The 26,511-nt window shown below is 38.3% G+C and overlaps 1 protein-coding gene across 1 annotated transcript in view; it reads right to left on the reverse strand.

Moving 5' to 3' along the window:
- SYT16 (synaptotagmin 16) overlaps positions 1-26,511 on the reverse strand; it is a 111,299-nt gene that overhangs the window by 71,350 nt on the left and 13,438 nt on the right. The window lies entirely within an intron of this gene.

Genomic DNA, 26,511 nt, shown 5'->3' on the forward strand with positions numbered 1-26,511 from the left:
GACTTAAAAATTTCTGTTTACCAAAATATTCTTTTCCTAAAAAAAACATCAACCGCCCCCACTTGCAACCCTCTTCAATTAAATGTTTTTAAAATTTTTGTTACACATACCTTAGTGTTTTTTCACTAAGTTTAGAAGCTCCCCAATCTATCAAAACTTCTAGATAAGAGCAACCAACCGGAATTTAGAGCCAAAAGATCATTATCATTGTTCAGTATCATTACCCTATGTGGATTCATTTTTATAAACTCAAATACATAAATATTTATGAACTCAAGTAAGAATTTGCTGTATATCTGGATAAACAAAAGCATCTTAAGCTAATGGATATTACAAAAGAATTGATTTGGAACTGTCACTATTTGAAGGAATTTTTAAATAAATGATCCTTGATTCTTCTAAATGTCCTAGGATAACAGACCTTCAGGATGGCACACCATTTTAATTCTTATGTTACAGAGAAAGTAATTAAAACTGAGAAAAATTAAATGGTTTTTCCATAATGAAGAAAATGACAGAAGTTATCTTAACAGCATCCTACATTTCTATGAAATTTTCAATTTTATTAAGATGCTCAGTTGCTAGCAATAATAACAACGTTCACCCTCTTTATTTTCAGGCTTCTACCATCTTTCTTTTGTAACTTGACTTTCTTTCCCATGCTTACCTTTCTTTCAACTTACTGGGTCATCTATCTCATCATTCCCTTTTTATTCATCCAAACTACCAAATTCTGTTCTACCCTCTCTAGCCATTGTCAAAACAATTCACTTGCTATTCTGAACTACATTAATTTCCCTTCCATTTTTAGTTTGAAAATCATGCTACTGCTTTTTTCAGATTTTAGTGTTCGCAGCCTCCTGCTTTTAGGGTTCAGATAAGTCCAACTTCCCTGTATAGGTCTCTCCTCATGTCCCAACAGTCTTTTAGTACCAGATAAATCTAAAGCCTTCCTGTTTGGGCCACACAAAACTATCTGACACACTCTTATCTTCAGTAGGAGGCTTGAGTCCCTGGTGTCAAGGATCACTGAATTAGAAGTCAGCACGTTATCAAGATTTTCCAATTTACCCAGGGAGGTGAATTTGATATTGAGTCATTGCGTGGGTCATGACATGTGTCCCCTGTCACCACCTACTCATGTGATTTAGAGGGAGTTCACTATATCCTCCAGCTCTGTTTCCTGGACTGTAACATAAGGGGACTCTTCTGGTTTCTAAGTTACTTTTAGCCCTAAGACACTATCATTCTTCTCACTTCCAGGCTCACGTTTGCTTTTCTTGTTTTCATGATTAGTAGAAGTGAAAAGATGCTCAAAAGTTCAACTACCTGTTCATGTAGATTAGTAACTATTTGCCTTTCAAATGAGGTTGAACTATTTTTTTCCACCTTTAAAATATACTGTGAACATCATCTCCATTTCTGAACAGCTCCACAGTGTTTTTCTAACTATAGTGTTTGTGCTAGATGTGAATAGACCTGCAAATTAATGCAGTTTAGCTCACTCGAAACCCAAATTGGCAAGTCTCTTTCTCTGAACTCAACTGAACAGGAGTCAGTTTTGAGGACACGGTTGTGTTTAATACAAGAAAGCATGTATTTATTTGCACATGATGACCTTTTATCTTTTAACACATTGCATACGTTTTCAAAATGGCTTTAAAGCAAACTTTTAAAATATTAAACTAAGTAGGTTTTAATCGTTCAAGAAAATCTGTTCTGGGTAGCTTGTGTGCTTTTCAGTACCTCATGTAACTCTCACAGCAATGCTATGAGGCAAATACTATTATTTCCCCCATTTTATAGATAAGGAAACTGAGGCACAGAGGAGGTAAGTTAACCTACCTAAAGTTACCTAGCTTTAATCCTAGACAGTTTGGTTCCACACACATGTTCAACTTGAGATCAAATGATACAACATCTCTGATGCTTACTAATAACCAAATGCAACAGATAAATCATAGCCTTCATTTTCTTTCTTTGCAGTTTTTCATTTTTTTAATACAAAAGGCCATGGTCTAAAAATCCATGTTCTTTCATTTATGCTTGGCTTCAATCACTGATAAAACACTCTATTCACTAACTGAGAGAAAGGTTAAAGCCACCTTTGAATCTGACTAACAAATAGCAAAATAAAAACCTCTGTAACCTTGATGCAGACTGATCAAAGCCATATTCTGCTCCTGGCAAGGAAGTGAAACAGGTAGTTCAGCTGTAACTAAGACAGAAAGTGAGAGTGAAAAACAGAATTTACAGCACCAAGCTAGACAGGATTTGAACGGTTATGGAGATGGCCTCTATGGATCTTCTATTGTCCAACAAATTAAGGTGAATCAGGGCCAGATTAGTCTTAGTATAACTCATCATTCAAAACCATTTCAAAATTATTTCTACACAAGGGATTCATCACTTTATGCAGTGGGTGAATCTTTAATATTCTATGAGAAAATTCTGTTTATCACACTTTCAAAATTACTTTTTCCCACTAGCAGCACAATATAAAGTGAACAAAGCTACCATTCTATTGTTAAGAAAACTGGTTTAAAAAAAAAAAGAGGGAAAGATTGGCAAAAAATATCTTTGAGCAGAAAGATATACTTCAGTTTGGCTCTGTATTGAATATTCTCAATAATTGTCAAACTTTCCCACTGTCCGAACTTCCCTAAAAGCATTAAATATCCCATAGCTTTTCTGCTCTATCTGTTGATGCCCAGCCATGGAGGAGGGTAGGAGGAATGGGTGGTGGAGGGTGGTCACCTACCAGCTGCTGTTAAAATCTGTCAACTGGCAAATGAAGCCTCCTGATTTGTGAGCAATTTCCAAAAGAAAAAAAAAATCACAACTACCATCTGGGAAGTGGGAAGAAGATACCACTTGGCAAAAATGTTTCAGAAAACACAGGCAAACACAGAAACACACACAAACACACCAGTGTGTACACACACAGAAATGCAATGCCCTCAAGTTGATAAACGAACAACCCTCCCTATTACTAAGCTTTTTTGCCTAATTACCCTAACATTAATTAAAAGGGAGATCAGAGAGTCGGCGGGTAACAACAATTGGATTTTGTCGGTAGTCCCACTGATGACTCACCGCCCGACTTCAAGCAAACCACCTGTTATGAACTCATGGAGTAGCTTAACAATTTGCAAAGCAGGTGTGAGCATTCTCACCTTCCACAGATCACGAAGCTCATTTAAATGAGGATTTCAAAGAACTGTGCTATTCTGGGAATAGCATTCCCGAAAAGGAGTGTAACATATCATTTTTAGAGTTCCACATGATCTCCATACCCTCATCAAGAATCTTCACAATCACGATAAAACCACCCGTGGGCATCACTGTTTGTTCACACAGGTGTAGCAGAAATGCCTGATGTCTGTTCCCAGTGTGAAGTGTGGCTGCCGCAAGTATTGGGAAGCTGTGATAGATGCTCTTTGTATCTCCTTTTCACCTCACATTCATCCAAGACTTTGATCCAAAGGGCCACTTCATTCCTAATTATGATATTCAGGCTGGCCCTATGGGAGCCACTCAGATGAAAGGTAATTGTGCAAAGCATCACACACTGCTTGAAACTCTGGCCCCTGAATCTCTCACTGAGAAATAGACATAGCTACTTTTGTTTTAAAGAAATAACTCCCAGAATTTGATATTTGAAATGTTCTATGTTTGTTTTTTATTATAGCTAGTAAATTCCACTAAGTTTCATCTGCTTCTTTTCCTTGGTTACACTTCAAGATACTGTCTATATACTTAGTACTTTCAAGTTTGCATTTATAAATTCATTTTCAAATTCCCTTTAAATTGTCTTTTAAGCTCAATTGAAAATATTACTGTAATTCCCTGCAACACACACACATATATTTCAACACTAGTGGTAATAATAACATAAGACTTTAGCTTTTCAGATGTTTATGCTTTAGTGACTTTACCCTTTCAATAATAAAACCTGTTCTTAATCATTCCCTTCAAATAATTCTTAATTCTATTTTGATAACAATAATTAACATGAAAATTCCTATGAAATATCCCCCAACTTACCTAAAAGTTTAAACACAGGGATGCTATGGGTTACTTACAGAGGCAGCATAACATTGTGGTTAAGAGTCAGAATGCCTGTGTTCAAATCCTGCTCTGCCATATACTAGTTATGTGCCTCTGGGTTTAAATCCTCTGTGCCTCAGTTTACTGTTTTGTCAAATGGAGTCAATAATAGTATTTATGGAACTGTACATATGAAGCACTTAGAACTGCTTCACACATAGTTAGCTTTCAGGAAATATTACCTTTTATAATCACCATCATCACGTATTTGGACAGGTGCATAATCTGCTTATTTGAGGCTCTGATCAAATAGTTTCAAGACAACCAACTGAAGGCAGAGGCCAAATATAAATGACTACTCAGGGCACAATATGGTGGCACAATCCAACTGAGCAAATTCTGCCTTCCAAAGCCCATTGAACAGAGAAAGAGCATGGGAATGGCCCGTGAACAAAGAGATATTCAGATGGAACATCAAAGCTTTCAGGGACAAGGAGAATACAGATAACAACCATTTTACAACCATTCTGGTGTAAAAACAAAAACAAAAACCAGAGATTTTCTCCAGCCTAAGGAATCATAGCCCACATTTGACACCCCCAGCAGTGAAGAAGTCTGCAATAAAAATGAGCAATTTTTCAGGGATACACTGACTGCACAAAGTACAAAATTCCCTCTGAAGTAAAGGCTCTTTTCATGCAGTTTGGGGGAGGTAACAGAAGGAACAGAAGACTCAAACGTGGCTGCCTTGAGACTTCTGAGTTATGTTGTGTTTCCAATCAGGCACCCAAGCCTAATTCAATGGGAAGGTCATGGAGAGTTGAACTCCCAACATTACACCAAACATGCAAGGTCATTACACTGCAGGAACCAAAAGAGAGTATTAATGCAGTACATGTAAGGCTGGATTGAAATAGAATGGATGGCAAACTCATGCTTCAATCTAAAGAGAAGAATTTTAAACATTTTTAACAGCCAACAAGACATTAGAACCAACCAATCAGAGTAGTCTCTGGCTTTAAATGCTCTTCTACCCATCCCTGCCATGTACTCTTAGGAAACCCAGGTCTAGAACCACCAACCAGAAAATAAGGTCTCTCTCCAGTTCAGACCACAGTCCCCCTTCTTGGGCTCTACTTTCAAGATGACTAGAATCATTTTTCATTCCAAGTCCTACATTGATACCATTAGGTCTACATTCATTCTGGAAAGCACTGCTATCATAGCTGTAACATGGTCAGGCTGAGCTGGGATATGAAACCATATACTGCATCTTATGGATAAAGTTCCAGATACTAGAAGAGAAAACAGGAAAAGTAAGAGGCTCAACTTGCTCTTAGGGAACTTTCCCCATTTTTCCCACAGATTTTTTAATGAAGTAAGTTATTACAGGTTAATTTCAGGAAAAGATGAGTTTAAGACAAAGAGCATGAAGTGGACAGAGAAGTTAGTTTTACAAATGACAAAAGAGAAAATCACAATGAAGACATAATCATTACAAACAATGCTGTGGAGAATGCATAGCATTTAAATGTGTACAAAATATTTTAATATACACATGAAAAAATACTTCCCAGTCTCCAACAGATCAAGTAAGCAAAAAATAGTTGAAAATATGAATATAATTAATAACTACATGTACATCAAACACCATCCCTTCAAAGCAGAGAAGACATCTTATTTTCAAGTGTCAATAAAGTGCTTATAATCGATCATATATTTGGTCCAGAAGGAAAAACCTAATACATTCCTAGAAGGAAAAGATGTTATTTGTACAACAAGTTTTATCTGAGAACTTACTACATTGCTAGGCTGTGTGCTGGTTCTGGTGTTATAGTAGTAAACAAGGCAGATAGAATGCCTGCCTCCACAGAGCTTTCATAGAGCTAGTGAAATTAAAAGAAAATAATGGATAATTATAATACAGTTTGAAATATACTTCATTACAGGAAACACATGAGTCAGTGGAATCTCCTCCCCTTATACACTATGTGAGACTTAAGGAAAAAGAACAGTGTGCTAATGAAAAACCATCCATAAAAGTTGAACAAAAATACCTGTACCTCTGAAACAAATAATACATTATGTGTTAAAAAAGAAGAAGAAGAAGAAGATAGTAGGAAGGGAAAAATGAAGGGGGGGGAAATTGGAGGGCTTGATGAACCATGAGAGATTATGGACTCTGAGAAACAAACTGAGGGTTTTAGAGGGGAGGGGGGTGGGGGGATGGTTTAGCACAGTGATGGGTATTAAGGAGGGCATGCATTGAATGGAGCACTGGGTGTTACACACCAACAATGAATCATGGAACACTACATCAAAAACTAATGATGTAATGTATGGTGACTAACATAATAAAATAAAATTTAAAAAATAATAATAAAATACATATAAAACAACTGTTTGAACAAATGTTTGAAGTTATTCAAGAACTAACACAGGTAGGATTAGGGTCTATGATCCTCAAAAGGAAGCAAGCGTTGAAGGTGAACTACACATTCACCCCTACTACCTCCTTGAGAACATTTTTCAAAATCCCAGGATGGAGAACTAGAGTGGAAGAGAAAAAGGTCAGGGTTTAGAGCAACCAAAAGCAGCTGAGGCTTGGGGCAAAATCCTAGGGAGAAACTAGTCTCAGAAGAATCTGAATAAAAATTCCCCTCAAGTTGTTGACTAATTCCTAAGCTGTACATGAAATTAGGAAAGCTTATAGCTGGAAGGCTAAAAAGTTAAATATAGATTTTATCAGCTTCATGTTTTAGGAGAGACAGAAGTTGGAGGTCAAGCTCCATGAAGGCAGAGTAAATTTGATAAACACTCTTTCAGTTGAGACCTTAGAGGCTGTACAGATGCGGAATAAGAAACACTCCAAAAAGTAAAGACTGTAAAAAAACTGCCTCCAAACACCTAAAAATAAACTCTTATAAGTATCAAAGTGATCCACTGGTACTCTAGCTGCCTGCCAGTAGAAAAATTTGCCCTTTTTTGGAAGAAAACAAAATCATCCAGAGCCTCTACAATTTGGGGTCCATAATGTTGGTATTCAGTTACTATTTGGCTTACTAAAATGGAACATACAAAACCAAATGACATCAAATCAAAGAGAAAAACAGTCCATAGAAATAGAACCACAAGTGATTCTGATAATGGAATTATCAAACAAGGACTTTAAAATGTTTAAGATTAATAGGTTTGAGAATATGAATGTTAAATATTTAGACAGAAATCTGAAATCTCTTTCTTTAAGTAGTGAGTCAAATGGAAAATCTAGAATTTAAGTTTGAACTAAAATTAAGAATTCAACTGATGGGCTCAATAGCAGATTGGACAAAGCAAAACAGAAATGAACTGAAAATACCTATATTGAAGCACATAGAGAAATAGATTACAAACATGGAATAAGAGCCTAAATAGTTTATGAAATACACACACACACACATATAATGTGTATGCATTATATGTGTATGTGTATGCACATATATGTAACTGAAATCCTAGGAGAATATAGCAGAAACAATATATGAAGAAATACTGGTCAAAATCCTCCAAAACAGATGAAAGACATCAAACTATATATTCAAGAAGCCCTCTGAACACTAAGCAGAATAAATAAAAAGCAAACCACAACTAAATGTATCATGGTAAAACTGCAAATAAACTCATAAATGCTGTCAAAGAAAAACACATTAGCTTCAAAGGAAAAACATTAAGACTGAATCTGGGGGGCACCTGGGTGGCTCCATCAGTTAAGCATCTGCCTTCGGCTCAGGCCATGATCAAGCCCCGCATTGGGTTCCTAGCTCAGCAGGGAGCCTGCTTCTCCCTCTCCCTCTATTCCTCCCCCTGCTTGTGCTTGCTCGCTCTCTGTCAAATAATTAAATAAAATCTTTAAAAAAAAAAAAAGACTGAAGTTGGGTGCTCGAATTGTACAACCCCAAGGATCAAGAGTCACATGCTCTACCAACTGAGCCAGCCAGGTGCCCCTAAGGTCTAAATATACTAAAAAAAAAAAAAAAAAAGAAAGAAAGGAAGAAAGCTGACAATAGAATGACATATTTAGTACTGAAATAAAAAGAACTACCAATTTTGAGTTTTATATCCAGTAAAAATAAACTTCAAAAATACATTTCAAACACATAAATTCTAAGAAATTCATAACTAGTGGACTGGCACTGTAAAAGTACTAAATGGAATTCTTAAAGCTAAAGGGAAATGATCCTGTGTGGAATTATGGACATGTAGAAGGAATTAAAAACAAAGGAATTAGGATATTCTTCCCACTAAAATAGATTCTCTCCTACTACTGCAAAAAAAAAAAAAAAAAGTAAAATTATAACTTTTCTTGAACCCATTAAAGACAGCTTATCTTTCAGGTCAACCAACTAACCCAACTAACTAAGGAAAGACAAGAGGCTCTAAAGAGATTCAAGACCCCAAAACTTGCTTACCTGAGATAGACACTGAACCCCAATCAAACCATTATGAAAAATTCAGCTGAACCTTTCAACAAATTGCTAAAAACCAAGTAAGAGTTACCATGAGAGCCTACAACCTCTAGGAGCTACAGACACAAAAGATATTTACTCCCCCTCAGAGACCCTTCTCAAGTATCCTCATCAAGTACTGTAAGAAAGGCTGGAGGCGGCCTCTTTCTTGGTGCAATCTTGTTGGAGGAAAACAACAGTCATTGTGGAAAAGGTTCACACAGATTCTTCCCTTCTACCTCCCCTAGGGCACAAGAGACAAAAACCACTGGAGGGAAAACAGAAAATCCTGTTGGTTTTAGGGCACAGGTGAAGACCTCTGCAGCTGGAGAAAAGGAACAGAGAAAATTCTCTAGCTCTATCAATGGAGGATGGCTGGAGCACACCCTATATCTCCACCATTAGCCATCCCCTAGCTCTGGGAAAGAGTCACGATTACTGAGAAGGCCACACCCATGAGAGTCTGGGAGAGAACACCCCCTAAAATCAAATCAGTAACAGAACAACAGAGAACACCACCCCACTCTGCCCACTAGGCTAGCAAGTATCAATAACTAGAAACAGCAGTTTCCTGCTGGAGTGTGTCAAGACCTTCTATCATGTGGAGACTAAAAGGAAAATTTAAACCTAAGGGTGGCACAAACATTAAGAGAAAACCCTCTGGCAAACCTGCCCCTACCCTAAATGCCAAAGTAATACTAGAATTTGAAGAGTGTAGTGCCTAGAAGATAACCATAGCCATAATAAAACCTAAAGCCAGCTCAAATTTTGGCTACATTGACTCAACTCCTCACACTAAAGTCATAGTAAAAGATAAGGTATTTCTAATAAAAAATTCTATTTACCTTAGTTCTCAATCTATATATCTTACACAAGATGTCTAAATTTCAGAAACAAATTATGACACACAAAAAATGCAAGGACAAAAAAGACACTATCAAGGGGCAAAGCAAGTAAGAGAACCAGACTCAGATGTGCCACAGATGCTAGAACAACGAGACTGGGAAATTAAAGCAGCAATAATGAATATGTTAAAGAATAACAGAAAAGGAAGATAACATGCACCATCAGATGAGGTATTTCAGGGGTGGAAACTTTAAAAAAGAGCTTGATGGAAATGCTAGGGGAAAAAAAAACACTGCAAGAGATAAAGAATCCCTTTAATGGAATCAGCATTAGACTTAACACAGTCAAGACAAAAACACTGTAACATTTAAAAAAGGTCAATAGGAATTATCCCAACTGAAACACAAAGTTAAAAAAAGAGATCTCCTTTTTTTTTCCCTCTTTAAGATCCAAGAACTGTGGTCAATATTTAAAGGTGTAACATGAGATACTGGAATCCCATTAGGAGGAGAGAGGGAACAGAGCAAAAAAATGTTTAAAGAGATAACAGCCAAGGATTCTTCCAAATTAATAAACAGCCAACCACTGATCCAAAGAACATTAAAGAACACAGAACCAGATAAATTAAACACACACAAACATACACATACATCTCATATTCAAACTGCTGAAAAACAAGGTTAAGCAAATTTCTTGCCAGCTCTCAGAGAGAAAAGGACACATTGCATATGGAGGAACAGAAATAATCCTGTTAAAAACTATGTAGCCATAGACAATTGGAATGGCATCCAAGTGTTGAGAGGGAAAAAAAACTACCAAACAATGAAAATATCTATCAAAAATGAAATAGAAATACAGAAAATTTCAAACAAAAACAGAGAACTCATTTGCTGCACACTTGTACTAAAGATGGAGTTCTTCAGAGAGAAAACTGTTAACACAGATAAAAACTTGAACCTATTCAAAGAAATGAAGAGTACTGGAAATGACATAAATGAAAGGAAATTTAAATTTTATTTTCTTCTTATTTCTAATTTTTCTAAAAGATAACTGTCTAAAGCAAAAAAAATAGCAGCATTTTGGGTATTCAGAGCATATGTTAAAGTAAAATGTATGATGACAAATGATAGGAGGAAGTAAGTAGGAATAAACTGTTGTAAGGTCCTTACAAAACAAATGAACAATTAAATTATACTTTAAAAAACAAAATTAGGAGTGCCTGGGTGGCTCAGTTGGTTGAGCTTCCAACTCTTGATCTCAGGGTCATGAGATGAAGGCCCACATAGGGCTCTGTGCTCAGCACAGAGTCTGCGTGGGATTCTCTCTTCCTCTGCTCCTCCCCCTGCCAAATAAAGAAATAAAATCAACCCCCCCAAAATTAATTACAATTCCTTGAGGATTTAAAATATTTGAAGAAGTAAAAGATAGGACAACAGAAACACAAAAGTACAGAGGTGGGTATATGTGAAATTAAAATGTTATATAAAGTTTTTGCATTGTTCAGGAAGTGATAAAAGTATTCATTTAGAGTAGACTTTAAAATATAAATAATGAGGGACACCTGGGTGGCTCAGATGGCTAAGCATCGTGATCAGGTCGTGATCCCAGGGTCCTGGGATCGAGTCCCGCATCGGGCTCCATGCTCCGCAGGAGCCTGCTTCTCCCTCTGCCTCTCTCTCTCTCTCTCCCTCTCTCTGTCTCTCATGAATAAATAAATAAAATCTTTTAAAAATAAATAAATAAATAAATAAAATATCAATAATGAATATCATAACCTGTAGGGTAACCACCTAAAGAGTAATAGGCAACTAAGAAGTTAAACTAGACTAATACAAGTGTTTGATGAATCCAAAGGCAAGGAAAAAATAACGGACCAAAGAACAGACAGGATGAGGATAGAAAACAGAGTAAGAGGACTTGAATCCAACCATCAATAATTACACTAAATGTAAATGGACTGAATACTCCACTGGAAATATAAATATCATCATACTAGATAAAAGTAAAGGAAACCCAACTACATCTATCTTCTTTATTTACAAGAGGCCCACTTTAAATTTGATAAAATTAGAAAGAAAAAAGATGTAGCATGCAAATAATAACCAAAAATAATATGGTATAATTATATTAATATCAGAGAGAGTAAACTTTAAGACAAGAAGTATTCAAAATAGGGCGCCCGGGTGGCTCAGTCCTTGAGCGACTGCCTTCGGCTCAGGTCATGATCCTGGAGTCCCGGGATCGAGTCCCGCATCGGGCTCCCTGTTCGGCGGGGAGTCTGCTTCTCCCTCGGACCCTCTTCCCTCTTGTTCTCTGTCTCTCAAATAAATAAATAAAATCTTTAAAAAAAAGTATTCAAAATAAGAAATGATATTTCATGATAAGATAGTGAATTTATTAAGAAGACATAACGACCCTAAATACAACTTCAAATTATAGAGAGAAACAAGGTCTGTAATCTTATTTCAAGATTTTAACATTCTTCTCTCTAAAACTGATAGAACAAACTGAAAATAAAGTATATAAAAATAGAACATGATTAACTAAATCACACTAGCATAGGAAAAAAAGTGTATATACATATATATATAAAAGTGTGTGCATATATATATAAAATACACACACACCTTCATGATATGCATTCTTTTCAAGTTTAAATGGGATGTTTACCAAAATGGACTATACCAGGAAAAAAAGGACTATATGCTGTACCATAAAATATCACAAATTTCCAATTTCAAAGGATTGAAATCACAAGAGAATATTCTCTGACCACAGGGCAGTTAAACAAGAAATCAAGAAAAGAAAGACAAACAGGAAGACATTTTAGATCAAATTAGAAAATATGTTGAGGTTAATTATAAGGAAAATACAACATACTAAGGCTGTGGGAGGCAGCTAAAGCAGTGTTTTTAAGGAAACTTATAACTTCAAATGTATACATTAGAAAAAAGTTATATATTTGAAAAGATGTGACAAAAGAAGAAAATTTGAAAAGTTCATTATCTATTAAAGAAATTTAATCAATTATTTCATTTCTTTTTACAAAGAAACTCCAGTCCCAGATGGCTTCACTGGTGAAATCTGCCTAACTTTAAAAAGGAAAAAATACCAAACTTGCAAAATAAGAGAAGATAAAAAGAGGAAAACATTGCCCAAATCATGTGATGATGCAGGCATAACCTTGATACTAAAACCTGAAAAGGATATTACAAGAAAGGAAGATGATAGGCCTATATTTTCATGAACAAAGATGTAGAACCATAACCAAGATATTTGAAATTCAAATCCCTTTATATATAAGAAGAATTATATATCAAAACCAGGTGAGATTTATTCCAAAAATGCAAAGTTCGTTTAACATTGGACAAATCAACCAATATAATCTACCCAGTAATAAATAAAGGGAGGAAAAAAATCATATAGTTATTTCAATAGATGCAGAATAAGCACACAATAAAATTTATCTCCTGGTCTATTCCTAAACAAAGTAGGAACAGAAAGAAATTTCCTTGATCTATGGTGATAGATGTTACAACAGTGGTTACCTTAGGGACAAGCATGAGGGAGCTATCTGGGGTCTCTAATTTGATGTGTATGGTAATTACAAGAGTGGAAACATAAATAAACAGATAAATAGTCCTCAAGACTCATGCACTTCATTGTGTATGTTATACTTCAGTAAAAGAATAAATAAAAAGACCAAAAAATAAACAAAATTAAAAACCTAAGTATTAGGACAAGAGTTGACCAACAGCTAATGGACTAGATAAAGCATCCCTGACACAGATTAAGAGATAGAAGAACATGATAAATGATAAAGGAAGCCCTACAGCTTTACAAAAATCAACAGGGAAGGAAGAAATTGCTCAACGAATTCTACTTTGAAAAATATGGCCCACGAGAAAAACCTCCAAGTTAGAACTTCATCTGATACCATATACCAAAGTGAACTTTTAAGGAATCACAAAGTTAAATGTAAAACAATGTCCTTCCCATCAACCACGCACAAAAAGGCTAAAAGAAAATGTCGCTGAATATTCAACTGACAGAACTTCAAGTGGTTAATGTTTATTAAGAACTTACTGCAGGTCAGGCATCACCCTAAATGCTTTGCATACAGCACACACTAAATACTTAAAATTAGGAGGTAACATAGATTGGAAAACTGAGGTCCAGAGTGTCCAAGAAATTTGCCCAGGGGTCACCCAAGAAATAAATGGTTGGACCAGGATTCAAATTCAGATGGTGAAATGCCATGGCAACTGCTGCTTCTAAGTGATACCTCAGAAAAATGAGACTTTACATAAAATTGACTTGGGATTTTATTCTTGCCTCTTGGTGATTCTGAACATAAGAACAATGAATAATCACTTCCCTCCAGATGACCAACTGACACTATATTAAAAGCATATTTGGAAAAAAAAGTATTTGCAAAACATGACAAAAGCTAAAACAGTAATGACACAGGATGAGTTCTTAGAAGGGGATGGCTTAAGAAGAAAACCCCCAACAATGAATAAAACGGGGAAAAGGGCACCTACGTGGGCTGTCAGGAGACATGTTTTTAAAAATCAAACAGTTCACACTCCAAGAAAGAATAAAATTCCTCCTCTCATGAGTGTGAACCTTCACAACTTTTCTTTTTCTCAAACTACTTGCATCCTGAGAACTCAGGACTAGAGTTTCCAGTGAAGACCCATGTGAGCCACATCCCTGTGAATTTCCGTGCCTGCAGACCACCAAGGGTACAAACTGCGTGCACCGGCTCTAGAGGGTACTGGGCTCCCTAATCAGCACAAGGGCCCTGTTCACTCCTGAACCTGCCAGGCCCAAATTTCTAACTCACTTAGTGTTGTTTCCTTAATCCTGGGAGGTTCCTGGCGCTCACTTTTAGCTAAGCTTTGCAGAGACTCTGTGTGCTTGAATAAAGACTCCTTAGGGGTTGTTGAGTCCATCGCTGGAGAGGCCAGGGTCCACGGTTCCAGCTAAGAGCCAGAGCTGCCAGTTGGTGAAAATGAATTGTGGAAGGGTGACTAAAAACATGGAAGCTTTCTGGGAGATGAAGTGGAATCTCCATTACGGTGTGCCACTCTTTCCCTTGTAAAATGTGGAAAACTGTGCAAGTGAATTCTCCCAATTCAGTTCAACATTTCCTTGGTGAATTTATAGGTAAATTTCAGAACTCTCCCAAGATCTCTAGAATGAAGTGTTTTTGTTTTTGTTTTAAAGTGCTAGGGCTGCCTAGGTGGCTCAGTTGTAAAGCGTCTGCCTTCGGCTCAGGTCATAATTCCAGGCTCCTGGGATTGAGCACTGCATCGGGCTCCCTGCTTGGTGGGAAGCCTGCTTCTCCCTCTCCCACGCCCCCCTGCTTGTGTTTCCTCTCTTGCTGTCTCTGTCAAAAAATAAATAAAATCTTTAAAAAAAAGAGAGAGAGGGGGGTGCTAGAGTTGTAGCTACTCTCTTAAAAAAGAAATAAGGTAATAGGGATAGAGGGAAAAAAATTATGTAAACTCGAGTGAAGTCATATGTTAATTTACTTTTACCTATCTACTAGGGAGAAAGAAAAACTCTTTAAGAAAATGAAAGCAGTGAGGGTTTTAGAATCTCTATAGTTCTTTCCAACCTGCTAAAATAAAGAAATCACAACACAAGGAACTCTCCAGAATTCAACAGGAGAAGCCAAGATTTTCAGGCCAATTTCTTTAGGAACCATTAAGTCTGATTTATGAAAAGATCCAGATAAAATCAACTGCTTTGCTAATTCAAGTGTATCTCTAACTAATAAGTTGGCCGGGGGGGGGGGGGGGGGGGGGCGCCTGGGTGGCTCAGTTGGTTAAGCGACTGCCTTCGGCTCAGGTCATGATCCTGGAGTCCCGGGATCGAGTCCCGCATCGGGCCCCCTGCTCGGCAGGGAGTCTGCTTCTCCCTCTGACCCTCCCCCCATCTCATGTGCCTTCTCTCTCTCTCATTCTCTCTCAAATAAAATAAATTAAAAAATCTTTAAAAAAATAAGTTAGGGGGTAAAGGAAATAAAAGGATTTCTTTATTAAAAAAAAAAATTCCCTTCACTAGTTCCCACTGCATCCCATCTCCAAGGTTTCAAACACTGCAATAGTAGTCTTTGATGAGATTATGATCAGACCACCATTTAGAAGACTGTGTTGGATTAGCACTTTGAAATGATGCAATCAGCCCCTCATCTTCAACAGAGGCCCCAGGAAAAAAGGCTGATGTCCCCTCCTCTTGGTGTGATCCTCCCACAGAGCCAGCCAGGGTCCTTCCCATGACTTAGATTCTACTCCACCTACTGCCTGATTACATAGCCAGATAGCAAAAGAAGGCTCACTGTGTTTGCAAATATATCACATGAAACAAACACCTGGGAGCCTACAGCATCTCCTCCAAGGACCACAAGGAGCCAAAAAAAAAAAAAAGAGGAGGAGGAATATTTGAGAAAAAGGAAATTGTTACATGGATGGCTAACTTTTGTGCAAATTCTCACATTTAACTAGATACTGCTATCCCCTGTTACAGATGAGAAAAGAGAGCCTCCTTAGCTTAAGTAACTTATCCTTGCGTGTATAGCAAGAAAGTAGCAATTTGATATTTGAACCCCTAGTTCCAAAGACCAGAGTCTTCATACACAGCTCTCTGTGATAATTCAGAAAATGGAACTGATGTTTTTTTTCATGAGGAGAAAGATATAAAATATCTTCATTTTTGAGGTGCCTGGGTAGTACAGTAGGTTATGTGTCCCACTCTTGATTTCAGCTCAGGTCATAATCTTGGGGTCATCAGAATGAGCCCTGTGTCAGGCACCATGCTGAACCCTTAAGAACCTCTCTCTCCCTCTCCCTCTGCCCCTCCCCCCCGCTTGCTTGCTCAAGTGCCCTCTCTCGAAAAAAAAAAAAATCATTTGTGTGTTTTCTCCATGTTCCCAGATTCTTTTAAGAAATAGGCACATTCTGGGGTGCCTGGGTGGCTCAGTCGTTAAGCGTCTGCCTTCAGCTCAGGTCATGATCCCAGGGTCCTGGGATCGAGCCCCGCATCAGGGTCCCTGCTCAGCGGGAAGCCTGCTTCTCCCTCTCCCACTCCCCCTGCTTGTGTTCCCTCTCTCGCTGTGTCTCTCTCTGTCAAATTAATAAGTAAAATCTTAAAAAAAAAAGAAAAGAAATAAGCACATTCTAATTCTGTTTGATTGTCTGTTAAAACCTAAGTCTCAAAATAAAGTCTTTATATTACTACAGTGTTATTTCCTCTGTTAAAGTTTTAGCTCACTTCTAATACTTGTGAAAAGTGAAGAAAAACTGCAATCTTTACATTTCAAAAGCTTTTTGTTCCTCTTATTACAAATCTAAAAGCATCTCAAGGCAAATTCTTCCACTCAATTTGTGAATGCTGTCAGAATAAACTATTCGAAAATAGGATATGCCAAATACAAAAAAAAAAAAAAGTATTCATTCCTTTTTTTCAACAAATATTTATTTCTTACCATCATAAGGCAAGCACTTCTAGATGCAGGGGATACATCAGTGAACGAAATGGATAAAAATGCCTGCCCTGATGGAGAAAATTAAGTAAAACAGGTCAAATAGTGAAAAGTGCTGTAAAAAAAAAAGGCATGGAAAGGGGATGGGTACAGCCTATGTTCATGTGATCAGGGAGGCCTCTGAGAAGGGCCATTTGAGTAAAGACCTGTGTGAAATGAGGGAGCAAACACCAAAGACACCCATAGGACAGGCCTTCCAGGCAGAGGAAAGAGCTCATGCACAAGCCGTGAACCAGCAGCACAACTGGTGTTTTAGAAGATCTGAGGGCCCCAGATTTGCTGGGACAGAGTACACAAGGGGGAAAATAGTGGAACGAAGTCAGAGAGGTGGCATGGGGTGAGGGTATGATGGAACACATAGCCACTGAAAAAGCTTTGGCTTTTCCTCTAAATCAGATGGAAACTATTGACAGCAAAGGAATGACAGGTTCTAACTTAAGTTTTAAAAGGAACACTGAGCACTGTGTTGAAAACGGGCCATGGGAGAAGAAAGGTGGCTACAGAGAAATCAGGATATAAATTCAGTAACGCGGGGGAAAGATAATGGTTGCTTAAATCGCCACGATAGCAGTGATAGTAGGAAGAAACAGCCTGATTCTAGACATATGTTTATTGTAGAGCCAATAGGATTTAACATCTCCATGAACTTAATTCCGAAACATTTATTGTGACTCTAGCATATGCAAGTCACAGTGCTAAATACAGTGGAGATGGGATACAAGAATGATTATCACGTGGTCCAAGTTCTAAGGAGTTTACAGTCCAGTGGGGGAGCCTAAACATGGACACGAGAATAACAATACAAAGTTAATGTAGATAAAATCACAGCAGTTTCAGAAACACAATTGGGGGTCAAATTCTGACAGTTCAACAAGAATTCCATTGTTATGAATGCCATAACTATAAACCAAAAATATGAACCAGAAATATTTCAAAGACTCAGCTGATAACCAGAAAAATAAATATTCTTCTGTACTAACACTGAATGAATGTTATATATATGACATCTTTCCCATCTTAGCTAAAAACCTTTTGACAAGAAGACACCTCCTGTGAAAGTGACTTGGGACCATGCCACTGAGAACTGAAATAGCATGACTTCATTTCCACAGCAGAAGTGCCAAAGAAGAGCTAGTGCTCCCTTGATCTTCTGTCCCTGGTGCATGCTCAGGAGATGTTGCCAGGACATATAAATTGGCTCTCCATTGTAATGGCTTTACTACTGCCAAGTTGTCTGAGCCAGTCCATTCACAGCTACTCTGCATGATGATGCCACAGTAGCTTCCCCAGAGCTCCTGACTTTAATTGCAGAGGGCTCATAAGTCTTGCCTTATATCTCAGAGAAACAACTAACAACTAGAAGTGAAGGCTCACAGAGTAACATTTGCAATTCATTTTCACTTGCCTTGTAAGCCTTCATTAACACTGGATGGAGAAAGTCAAGGCAAGTCTCGAGATACTGTCTTTTTGCCTGTACCTTCCAACAGTGTCAAAAGTGTTAAGAAACCTGGGGGGTGTCATTGACTAGATTCTTTCAACAATCTGTAATCTATAGTTAATGGTAGGATATCTACAGGCTGATCATTTTCCTGAAGGTAAGGAGATGTGGTAGTGACCACTAAGATTAGGTTTATGTTCAATCATTAAGTCATTCTTTTTTTTCATTTCGTGAAATTGATGTTTGCTAAATGCTAGAAATGTAAAGATTTTAAAAAGCCTTGCCATCAAAGAGCCTACAGACTTGAGTGGGTACACTTACTTTTTTTTAAGTTCCACATATACACTGGAATATTACTCAGCCATCAGAAAGGATGAATACCCAACTTTTGCATCAACATGGATGGGACTGGAGGAGATTATGCTAAGTGAAATCAGTCAAGCAGAGAAAGTCAATTATCATATGATTTCACTTATTTGTGGAACGTAAGGAATAGCATGGAGGACACTAGGAGAAGGAAGGGAAAAATGAAGGGGAAGATGAACCCTAGAGACTATGGACTCCGAGAAACAAACTGAGGGTTTTAGAGGGGAGGGGGGAGGGGGATTGGTTAGCCCGGTGATGGGTATTAAGGAGGGCACGTATTGCATGGAGCACTGGGTGTTATAAGCAAACAATGAATCATGGAACACTATATCAAAAACTAATGATGTACTCTATGGTGACTAACATAAAAAGGGCGCCTGGATGGCTCAGTTGGTTAAGTGACTGCCTTCGGCTCAGGTCATGATCCTGGAGTCCTGGGATCAAGTCCCACGTCGGGCTCCCTGCTCAGCAGAGAGTCTGCTTCTCCCTCTGACCCAACCCCCTCTCATGCTCTCTCTCTCTCTCTCTCTCTCATTCTCTCTCTCAAATAAATAAATAAAATCTTTAAAAAATAATAATAAAAAAAGTCACATACAATATAAAGTCTATATTATTGAGAAGTAAAATAAGCTATTGGAACACAGAAGAGGAACAGCTAACCTCCAGAAAAAGGTGGGGTGGGGAGCACAGGGGAATAGTGTGGAGAATATGACAGAAGCTGGAGAAAGAAGATAGGGAAGGATTCTTTCATGAACTAAATATTATGCCCCTCGCTCATTCTTCAACTGAAATCCCACTTCCTCAGTGTGATGGTATTAGGAGGTAGGGTCACTGGGAGGTGATTAGCTCATGAGGGTAGAGCCCTCAGAATGGGATTTCTGCCCTTAGCAAAGAGATCTCAGGGAGTCTACCATGTGAGGACACAGCCAGAAGATGGCTGTCTATGAACCAGAAGGCAGCCTCTCACCAGACAGAATCTGCCGCTGTCTTAAACTGGGACTCCCCAGCATCTGAAACCATGAGAAATAAATGTTGTTTAAACAGCTCAGTCTATAGTATTTTTAGTATAGCTGCCTGAATGGACTAAGAGAACTTCCCAGAGAAAATGATACTTGAGATGACTCTTGAAAGATGAGCAGTTTTCACTAAGTAGGCACAAGAACAGCGAGAAAGAAACCAAATGTTTAAGTGTGAAATGCGCTCGGTGTTTCCAGATGCTGGAAGATGGTGGGCCCAAATCATTGAAGGCTATGCTTCTTTCAAAGGAAAGAAATCATCCTGGAAGGCTTTTTATATGAGAAGGTATAAAATCTAATGCAGAGTTTAGAATGATCATCCTGAGGGGAACCCTGGGAATGAAGAAAGATGGAAAGAACATGGAAATAGAAAGGCCAATTACCAATTATTGAAATAGACCAAGCAGAAGAGGATATATATCTGAATGAAGGTAGAGGGATAAAGAGGAGTTTGATGGACAGACACAAGAGCAATTGGAGACAGAACCAATAGGATTTAATACATATGAAAAAAATACAAGTGGGGTAAGGGAGCTGGGAGGGATAGGGAGCTGAGAGAAACGTCTATCTTACTTTGATGACTAGCTTTCCATAAATGAAATAACAAAGGAAGATGATTAGCTATGTTTTTCAACATGTTAAATTTGGAATGTGTGATACCATTCAAGCGAAGGCAGCTGGATATACGAGCCCAGAGCTCAAGAGAAGAAGGTCTAGACAAGAGATACAGATTCGAGGTGGAAGTCATGGAGGAGTGTGTTAAGAGGGAAACCAATATTCAAGGGATAGGCAGAAGAGGAAAGAAAAGGAGCGAATAGATGAAGTAAGGAGAAAACGAAGAATGCGTGGAGTCCAGAACTTAGGTGAGGAATGAGTTTCAGGAGAAGAATATTTAGCAATGTTCACAGGCAAGATAAGTAGAATGGGGATGGAGTGCTGCTGATATAATGAACTGTGTGGCCATTGCAGTGGTAGAGGAGAAGCCAGACCTCAGTGATTAAAGCAGCAAGCAAGGGAAATGGAGACAGCACATATAGCCTGTTCTCTCATTAATTCCTTAAACTCAGCTTAGGAGTCCACTGTCAGAAGCTATACTGTGCCATAATTTGTTGCCCATAACTGCTGTGGAGCTGGAGGTGTGGGGTGGAAGTGGGAGCACTTCAGCCCACTTTGGGACAATGACTACATGAGGAAAGCACCTTGATATTTTGAGTCAGACACATGTGGTTTGGGATCCCAGCTTCTTTACAGGCTAAGGACATTGAAGAAGTAACTGAGCCACAAAACTCTTGTGTTTTCTTTAAAAATAATAATGATCCATTCACCTACCAACTTCACAAAATTATGATTAAGTGAGACCATGTTTGTAAAATGTCTAGCTCATAGTCAAGGTTATACTTTATTGAATACTTTTCACTATTATATTTATTATTATAGATATTAGCAAACCAAGAAATTCTTCACCTGCAGTGATCTACAAAATCAATAAGGACTCTTGGCAAGGTCTCTTGGGCACTTCCCATGAGAGAGCATGTGCCAGTGGCGAGTTTTCCTGTAAAGTCGTCATTCCCTCTACACTACCATTTCAAAATCAATTCAAGTCTACAGATTTAGCTTCTAACCAAAATCTTTTTATGAACAATTCCTGGATGAACCATTTGCAGAGAAGCCAAGAGAAAGGAACAGTTTGCCTTTTAAGATAAAAATACAATTTCTTCATTTGAAAAAAAATCTTTACATTCAAATAACTCAAATGAAGGCATGTAAGTAGCTCCCACCTTTTGTGCAACTTCTCTACTTTATTTAAATAACCAATCTAGGATCCTGTAGTGGGCAGACCCCAAGTGGTCAACCCTACCCTTATTCCTGCCTCCTAATGTTCATACCTTTGTGTGATCCCCTCCCCTTCAGTATGGCTAGGACTTGTGATGTGCTTCTAACCAGTATAGTATGTCAAAGGTGATGGAATGTCACACTCATCATCATATTACATAATATAATATTTCTTTGCCAGCAGGCTCTCCTTGCTAGCTTGATACAGTAAGCAACCACACTGAGGAAGCCCATGTGGCAAAGAACCAGGAATGGCCTCTATGAACTACAGGCAGCCTCCAACCACCAGCCAGCATAAAGTTGGGGCCCCCAGTCCTATATCCAAGGAAACCAATTCTGCCAATGACCTGAGAAACTTGGAAGTAGATTTTTCTCCAGTCCAACCTCCAAATGAGAATGCAGCCTAGCTGATATTTTGAGCCTTGTGAGACCCTGAGCAGAGGACCCAGCTAACATACGCCTGGATTCCTAACCTATAGAACCTGAAACAATAAATGTATGTCATTTTAAGTCACTAAGTTTGTGAAAATATATTATATACCAATGGATAACTAATACAGATCCCATACAGTTAATTGCAAAGCTAAGTGAATCTAAAAATGGTGAGTTAGAGGGGTGCCTGAGTAACTCAGTTGGTTAAGCATCGACTCTTGATTTCAGCTCAGGTCATGACGTCGGGGTCATGAGATCGAGCCCCACGTCAGGCTCCACACTGGGAGTGGAGTCTGCTTAGGATTCTCTCTCTTCCTCTCCCTCTGCTCCTCCTCCAATCTAAAATAGATAGAGAGATAGATAGATAGATAGATAGATAGATAGATAGATAGATAGATAGATAGATAAAAGTGTGGGTTAGAGAGATTTTCTAACATCCAGGAGAGGTGCCATGATCTAAATCAGAAGTATAATATGAAAAATTGTTTTTCCTGACATGAAGCAGACATGTATCCCTAAGCACTGAGAAGCAGGTGTTCATAGCACCTGTGGTGACACAGGCATATGTGGTGACACAAGGAATCTAGATTCATCCTTGGAACAGGCTTGTAATCAGTGTACAATGTACAGATAGTAGAAAGATCCATGAAAGACATTGACTCCTCCAATAGAACCCTTGGTTTTTTGTTTGTTTGTGTTCTGTATGGATAGATATTTTTGTGATTTGTCCTGCATAAGCAACCACCTGGACCTGCATGTACACAGGCAGGCTAAGGAATGTTGTTTGTGAGACTCGTGCTGTGTGAATAACCTTGGGAGCCTGGTAGTTTGAAATATATTATCTGGCCTCCAGGTCAGAACTGGCCCTTCTGTTCTGGACACCGAGAGCTACAAATCTTGTCTCACATTCTCTCCTGCTCCAGGCTGGGCTGGCCCCTGAGAATTGAATCTGGGAGGGGAGGCAGACATACATAGCCCAGGCTCCTTGAAAATATAAACATGATAACATGGAAATGCAGCTTGCTCTAAACTGCACATAGGTGAACAAATGTTTAATTTCAAGCCCTGTGATTTGCCTTATAAATATGGCCTTTATGAGGATGGCCATTTGGAAGTCTCACCTGAGGCGAGGACACTCTGCCCAGGCCTCTCGATCAGGACTCCAGCCTGGCCGTGTCCATGGGGCTTCCCCCGCTGATGAGGTTGGATGTTTTAAGTACCTGATTTGATGTAATTTTGCCTTATTCTCATTCATTGCCTACTATTACCTTCATCTATGTGTAGATTCCTTTCCTCTTCTGTTTCTATTACGCTTCTGTAATAATAGTAAAGTTTTCTTTCCTTTTCAAAACCAAAACACGGCTGTTATGAAACTTTTGTTCAAAACAATTTGGCCACCCAACATCTTTTCTTCCAATTTCTGAAATTCTGATTTTCTTCTGGTAAGCTACTTTCCCTCCATGGTCAGACCACCTTTCTGGTAAAGTTCTATCTATACTAAGTCCAGGAGTGACATGTGACATAGGCCTGTCCAATTAGAGCATCACATTTCCCTGATTTCTAAGTGATCACTAAGGTTTGCCACATAATTCAAGCCAAGCCAAGCAAAGTAAATAAAAACCAATTAGTGCTAACCCTGGAATTATTTTTTCAAGTTGCCAGGGATTTGCATTTCTTTTTCCACCAGATTATAACCTAAGAAGATATAAACCTGGAGCTTGTGGCAACCATCCCCCTATAAACAGAGCCAAAGAGTGGAGCCAGCTCAAATGGAAGCAGAGAAAAGACTGCTGGTAGGGGAAGAAAAACCAGGTACCAAAGATAACATTTGAACTTTCCTGAGAAAACTCAGGAAACCAGATTTACTCCCAGGTTTATCAATTACTTGAATTCACTCCCTCTTTTTCTTTGCTTGTAAGAAATTGAGAAATTCCCAGTATGTCTTGAATTTGGTTCAATTACGAAAATAGCATGGCTTCTGGGACACAAGAAGTACTGCCTCGATGCCATTTTATGGCGAGGAAGTTCAGCCTTGCGAAGGGAAGTATCAAGAGTCAGAAACAGTGGTTTTTATACAAATTGGTCTAGCATAGGTTCACATAAAAATAACTGTTTTTATGTTCACATAAAAAAAACCATTTTTCCAACTTCCCATATATAAGTTTAGCAGTGGCTACTTTTTGCAGGATCAAAACAGAATAAAAGCCAGAAAAACCTGAAGTTCTAACTTGGCTTTATTGAAATAGGCTCTGACATTACAGCTTAAGCAGGTAATGCTTGAAATTTCAACTTCCTGTTTCTTCTTACTCCCTCCTCACAAAGAAACTGATTTGTGAGATGATATAGTTGTGAGTTTTTGAAGTCTTTCCATGAACAAGAATGTCTCCTATGATAACCTCATATCTGACCTCCTTAAGCAATTTATGAAACATCAGAAAATTTCACAAACAGCAAAACTTCCAGAGTAACCACTGGTCAGTATTACTGATGGCCAGATGCTGATAAGCTTGGGCAAAGCCACATTTTACAATCAATCTGCCAAACACACTTCTCACCCTACCCCATGGCTTGCCCAACTACTTTCCCTCTGTTGGCAATGCTCTTCCCTTAGATATTTGCATAGCTCACTCCCTCACTTCCTTCACAGCTCTGCTTAACTGCTGCCTTCCTGAAGAGGTCATAGTTTATAAAATAAAGCACCACCTATATAAACTATAGAACCACCTATATAAAATACAGGACCATCCTATATAAAATACCACTCACATGATTAATTCTTACCCCCTAACCTGCTTTATTTTCCTACATGGTACTTATTACCTGACATGACATTTGTTTGGTGAATATCAAATTTGGGTAAGATTTAGATGCTCATTTTACCAGTTACCTATCACCTTCAGAAAGTCTCAGTTCACATGCACATTCTAGCTCTTCCACAATTAATATGGACTACTTCAAAATCTATACAACTGCTTGGACACCACTTTAATAACTATTGGTCAAGGTCCAGTCGGGAAAACAAAAACCACAATAGGCTTTTCAATAGCGGGAATTTAATATAGAGAACTGGTTCTATAGCTACTGGGTATTGAATGAATAGAAAGAAGAACATGGAAATAGCTCAGAGATTATAACTGCAGGAAGCAGCTACCACCCCTGCAGCTGGAGAAGCAAAGGGAAGCAGTCAAGTGTATTGAAACTAGAAGCTCAGAGATAAGACCCAATGGATATGAGACCCAGATATCGGCTGTAAGGGTGGGGGTATCACCCAGCTGCTGGTGGTCGTTCAGGATCTCAGAAGAGGAGCCCCACTGAGTCTGGGCTCTGGGGAGGGGAAATTGCCTGGACAGGGTTTTCACCTCTGAGTGGGGTGCCATGAAGCTGGTTCTGGAATGCTGGAAGAAGATGGAAACTAGAACCCAAACTGCTGGCAGCAGTGTGAAGGGCTCTGCTGAGGTGCCAGTAACAAGAACAATGAGGAAAAGCAGAAAAAAGCAAGTCCTTTCTCCCTTCCTCCCATCTTCCAATATCCCTCCACCACTTCTTTTGGCACAATATAGGAGAATACCCCTGGTGAAGGAGAGCTATAGTTTGCAGAATTCCAGCCCCAACAGCCAAAGCAGGACATTGCAGAATAGATTTGAGCAAAGAGATAACAGCTTAAGACCAACACAGATCCTAATGTATTTCTCCAATTTTATTTTCTTAGGAGAAAAGCCAAATTTCAAAAGAAATTTGAAATGGTTGACTCTTCACTATATTATTATATTAGCTCTTTCTTGTAAGCCTTGTAGACTTTGGAGTATCACAGATGAACTTCAGGTGGTCCATGAACCCATGAAATAAAAACATTTTGATATATCATGGTATTTTTTTGTAATAAGTTGGTTCATAACTTTTCTTAAAGTTTCAAAGGAGCCTGAAAGCCCCCTAAAATCTGGCATCACTTCCCATTTTCTCATTCAATATTTAAACTTGCTATGGAAAACACACAATTCTTAGTTTCCTTTAATGCCTTCAGCACACTATTGGTTATGACTCTCTTGGTTACAGAACCAATCTGAATCACCTCAAGAAAAAGCCGGGGAGGACCAAGGAATCTATTCAAAGGACCTCAACCCAGGAAGAAATCACCTAGTTAAAGGAAGGGGCCCAGAATAGCACTGTCTCCTTTTTAAATGCCATCTAAAGAAACTCCAGTATATGTGCTCAAAGATATTTTTACATTGCAGAATTATTCATTATAGTGAAAATTTGGAGATAAATTACATGTTTATAAGAATGGGTAAGTTATGATAAATCACTGATTTCTACTCCAGAAACCAATATTGCATTGTATGTTAACTAAATTTTTTAAATGGATAAATTAGATCAACATGTGAATGGATAAATGGCATATTATTTAATATAGCGGACTGCTGTATAACAATTAAACCAAACCTACATGTGTCTGAATAACTCAAAAGTGTAGCATTGGGTTGGAAGCAAAAACAA

The sequence above is a fragment of the Zalophus californianus genome, chromosome 6 (assembly GCF_009762305.2).
Source record: "Zalophus californianus isolate mZalCal1 chromosome 6, mZalCal1.pri.v2, whole genome shotgun sequence".
Lineage (NCBI taxonomy): Eukaryota > Metazoa > Chordata > Mammalia > Carnivora > Otariidae > Zalophus > Zalophus californianus.